The sequence below is a fragment of the Engraulis encrasicolus genome, chromosome 22 (genome assembly GCF_034702125.1).
Source record: "Engraulis encrasicolus isolate BLACKSEA-1 chromosome 22, IST_EnEncr_1.0, whole genome shotgun sequence".
NCBI classification, from domain to species: domain Eukaryota; kingdom Metazoa; phylum Chordata; class Actinopteri; order Clupeiformes; family Engraulidae; genus Engraulis; species Engraulis encrasicolus.
In genome coordinates, this window is record NC_085878.1 from 9,893,240 (window position 1) to 9,898,239 (window position 5,000).

At 49.1% G+C, this 5,000-nt stretch overlaps 1 protein-coding gene across 2 annotated transcripts in view; it reads left to right on the top strand.

The window, feature by feature from the left end:
• Window positions 1-5,000, top strand: part of sox6 (SRY-box transcription factor 6) — a 241,712-nt gene that overhangs the window by 66,590 nt on the left and 170,122 nt on the right. The window lies entirely within an intron of this gene.

Sequence of the window (5,000 nt, forward strand, 5' to 3'; positions counted from 1 at the left end):
CTTTAGCATTTAATTTTAGCGTCAGATTATCCCGGCGATATGTAAAAAGAGGATCTAATGGCCATTATGACTAATGCCGTATGTACGTGGCGTGGCGAGCACAAGAAAGCCACTGTGCCGCCATTGTTTGCTCTTCGCAGTAGTTGGTTTCAATTTGCACACAGTGGCATGGCGGCGGGTGGGGGCCCCTCTCTCTCTACTTCACTCTCCTCTCTCTCTCTCTCTCTCTCTACTTTACTCTCCTCTCTCTCTCTCTCTCTTTCTCTCTACTTTACTCTCCTCTCTCTCTCTCTCTCTCTCTCTCTCTCTCTCTCTCTCTCTCTCTCTCTCTCTCTCTATGTCTTTCTCTCTCTCTCTCCCCCTCTTTCTCTCTGCCCACAGTCCTCTAAATCATTCACCTCAAATAGCAAACCTCTATTTGTTTAATATGCCTTTGATTGATTTAGTGATCGAGACCTGTGCGGCTAAGGGGGCGACCCATGGGCTGGGGGGGTGAGTTGAGTGAGAGTCAGGAGTGGGGGGGGGTTGGGGTGAAAACAAAGGGCCTCTTTGTGTGTGCCCAGGGACAAGGAGTGGGGGTCTGAGGGGGTAGCTGATGGTGGTTTTAGGAGGGGCGAGAGAAACGGAGGAGCAGTTTGAGATTACCCGATTATTTCATATTGGCTTGGGCGAGCATGCGGCGGTGGTGGAGGGCTGGATGGTGATGATGATGGTGGTGGTGGTGGTGGTGGTGGTGGCGGCTGCAGCCTGCCACTGCGAGGGTTGCGCTGCGCTGCGCTGCGCTGCGCTGCGCTGGGCTGCGCTGAGTTGCGAGGCGCAGAAGGGCTGCGGTGGAGAGAGCGACCACAACAGAGCTCCCCACCAGCCCCACCAGCGCAATGCAAACGGGAACCAGAGCGCCTCGGTGGACGCCGGCCAGAGACAGATACACACACTACACACAGGCCCCCGTCGCACACTTGTGGTTTTTAAAGAAAGCAATTTAGTTAATGATTTCATTCTGAAAGCCTGTCATGATGCATGCGTCTGCAATTGCCAGTGGGGGAAGAAAAAAATGGGAGCGTGCGGTGCGGCGAAAAAGGGAAGAAGAGGAGGAGAAAGAGGAGGAGGAGGGAGGTACTGTGGGGAGAGAGAAGGAAAAGAAAAGAAAGCAAAGGAGGCTGTAGGGTGCAGGGAGGGAGGGAGGGAGGAAGGGAGCCAGTCGCAGACGAAGGTGTTAGTCAACATGACTACTCCTGATGACCAAAGGCCTGTGGCTGAGACTGGGATTGTGTTACACACGCACAGCTAGGGAGAGAGAGAGAGAGAGAGAGAGAGAGAGAGAGAGAGAGAGAGAGAGAGAGAGAGAGAGAGAAAGAGAGAGAGAGAGAGAGAGGCCTCATTCTTCAGCTCTCATTGGCACTACCAGCCAGTCACCAATCATTCCTCCCTCCCTACCTTGTTTTTCTTCATCTTTTCTTCTCTCTTTTCTAGTCTTTTTTCTCTCTCGCTCTCTTTCACTCGCTCTCTGTTGTTCTTCCTCAACATCTCTCTTTCTCTCTCTCTCTCTCTCTCTCTCTCTCTCTCTCTCTCTCTCTCTCTCTCTCTGAACTGGAGTTGCAAATATTTTCCAGTTTGTTGGGAACATAGTTAAGGGGCTACTGTGCTGTTTCATGAGCGAGACAAGTCCAGGATGTAGCCCAGTCAGGCTCAAAGAGAGTAGGGGAGAGAACGGCGGTCAGACACACACACGCTCTAGCAGCAGACGGGTGAGACATTTTCTGTATCAGTCAGCGTCTAATGCAGTAATGTGCCGCTTCTTTCTGACAGGATGTCGCATTTGCAGTCCAGATTCTTTCTTTCTTTCTTTCTTTTCTCCTCTTTTCCTCCCTTTTTTACTCCTTCTGCCCCCAACCCCTTGCACACTTCCATGCATCCCTGTTCAACCACGTCTGTCAGCTCCTCTGAATTTTATTAGGCCGTGTTTCAGATTCAGGTTTTTTTTTTTTTTGAGGGGCCGTGCCATGTCCGTGCCGTGTCCGTGCCGCTCCTTGAGCGTAGGCAGCCTACTGTAGCATCGTTTTTCTTTTTTCTTTTTTTTTTTAAACATGGAAGCCGGCACATGTCTTTCTGTGAACCAAATTTGTGGGGCAATTACTAAGACCAGTGGCAGTGGAGTGCCGGGCTGTGCTGTGCTGTGCTGTACTTCACCCCCCCCCCCTTTCTCTCTCTCTCTCTCATGTTCCTTGTCTCTCCTTGATGTTTTTTTTTACTCCTTTTTTTTCCACCCGTTCTACTACATCCACACCCGTCAATCTGTACAGCGGTAACTTTTTTAACCACCTCCAAAACAGACACGGGTGCCAGCCCAGCCATTCATGTAAGGCAATACCCCTTTTCTTAATTCATCAGTCCTACAGTACAACGCCCCCCTCCCCTGTCTCTCCCCCCCTACACCTCCTCCCTTCCCCAACCTACTCCACCTCCACTTACAACCAACCTGTCACTTCTCCACACACTGTTGACCATGCCGCCCGCCCCGTGCAACAGGAGTGGATGAAGCGGCGATTGCGGCGGCTCAAATCGGCAATCAATGTCAGTTTCCTCCCGACATAATAAGGCTTAATCATAAATCTCTGAGGTGTGGTGTGGTGTGGTGTGGTGCGGTGTGGCTTGGCTGGGCCCTCTATTCATCAGGCAGCCCCCCCCCCAACCTTGTCCTCCTTTTTACATGGCCTCATCTGGGTGGAGCAAATGAACAACCCCTGTTTTGATTTTCCAATTGACGTGTCACATGAAATGTGGCCACAGTTTGAGAATACCCTCCTTGTTTTGTCTGTCTTTTTTTCCCTTCCATCTCTCTCTCTCTCTCTCTCTCTCTCTCTCTCTCTCTCCCTCTCTCTCTCTCTCTCTCTCTCTCTCTCTCTCTCTCTCTCACTCTCTCTCTCTCTCTCTCTCTCTCTCTCTCTCTTCTTCTTCTTCTTCTGCTCCCGTGTTGTCTTTTCTTTTTTCCCCTCTCTGTGTTCCTCAGGAGTGTAAAAGAAAAAAAGGGGGGAACTAGAAAAGAAGCAGGGAGAGAAGGATGGGAGAAGGGGAGCTACTGTGAAGGAGAGAGAGAGAGAGAGAGAGAGAGAGAGAGAGAGAGAGAGAGAGAGAGAGAGAGAGAGAGAGAGAGAGAGAGAGAATAAGTGGCTCCTGTCTGCATTGTATTATTGTCTGGGCATTCTCAGGCATATCACACAGACAGTGAGAACGCAAGGAGCAAAAAAGAATGAAAGAAATTTACAACAAAAAAGGGAAAAAATGAGAGAAAAAGTTCTCATTAGCGTAAGGGGTGGGTCTAACTGTTACTAATGAACTGTTGTCCAGCAAGCCCCAAGAATAGAGCAGCTTAATCAAAGCTGCGTTGAAGGTAATTTCCTCGTTTTTTTTTCCTTTTCTTTTTTCTTCTTTCCCCCTCTGCCCGTTTCCTCCACAGAAATCCATTTATGAGATGAGAATGAGAGGGAACAAAACTGCTTTTCTTTTCATTAGACGCTGCAAATTTTCCAATTTGGGTGACCACTGTTGGCGAGGAGGGCCTATCCCTATTTTTGGAAAAGAAAGGAATTAGGGATCGCCACGGAGAAAGCAGGCCACTGTGTGCCGACATTCCAGATGTCCATGGCAGTTGTACCAGCCTGGCGTTTTTCTTTTTTTTCACTCTTTCTGTCTTTTTTCTGTTTTTTTTTTTTTGCTGGGCCCAGGCCTGCCAATGATGACCTCATGAAGTCTTGTCCGAAAAGACTGAGAGGGGCTGCCCTGGACGCCAGAATAGCCCCTTCCTTTCATAATCCATTCACTGAGCCCAGTGTCCATCTCTTCTCTTCTCTTCTTTCCTGTGTGCCTCACCAAAATTACTCCCCCATAATTAGCCATTGTTCCTGTTTTTTTGGCCGGGTGCTCAGAGTTTTTCAGGGCCCCCTTTCTCTTTTCTTTTCTTGTCTTTTCTTTCTCTGTTCTGTTCTGTGCTCTCTCAGTGCCCACCCTCCCTCCTTTCCCCTCCCTTCCTCTCTTTCTCCCTTCATTCCTCCTCCTCCTCCATCTCTTATATACGCATTGTATCTCTCCGTGAGACAGAAAAATTTGCCCTCCCTCACACACACACCCAGCCCCCATCGCCAAGACACAAATACACACATACACACAAATGCACACATGTATGCTTGCAAGAGTGCACACACACACACACACACACACACACACACACACACACACACACACACACACACACACACACACACACACACACACACACACACACACACACACACACACACACACACACACACACACACACACACACACACACACACAATGCCACCCTCACTACCAAACACTCCTTGGCATTCCCTGTTGTCTCAGTAGCCTGCTCGGTGCAAACGGTGGGAGACTTTACACTTGATTTGTCGAATCCAAACCTCTCTTGCTGTAAACTCCTTGACTGCTCGGAAGAAAACTATCTTTATAAATGACAGAAAGGAGACCTGGCCTCAATGGCGCTTTGTTTACTATTTTCCTAAAAGAGCGCGGGGGGCCCCCCTCCTCACTATATTTCATGTGTCAGAGTTGCTTTTCTTCCCCCCTCAACAATGCTTGATTGTTTCCATGAAAGAAAACGACCGAACGAACGAGAAAAAAAAAAAAAGAAATTCAGGTTCCACGGACAGGAGAGAATTCTCGTATTATATTCTCCTGCCAAATTCCAATCTCTGTTTTCCTTCCCTTTTGCTCACAAAGGGCTCATAACTTACTGTCAACTGTGAGGCGAACCACAAAGCTCCACTGTTGCTCAGCAAATAGGCTGTGTTGGTTGATGGCTTGACTGGCTGTAAAGTTTGCTTAACTGCAGCGGCAGTGACAGAAGGCACTTTAGGAACTGCAGCCCCCAAAAGGCCCGGACCTCTGCAACATTAGGAGCAGCAAGTGAGAGAGAGAGAGGGGTGGGAGTGAGTGAGTGTGCGTGTGTGTGTGAGAGAGAG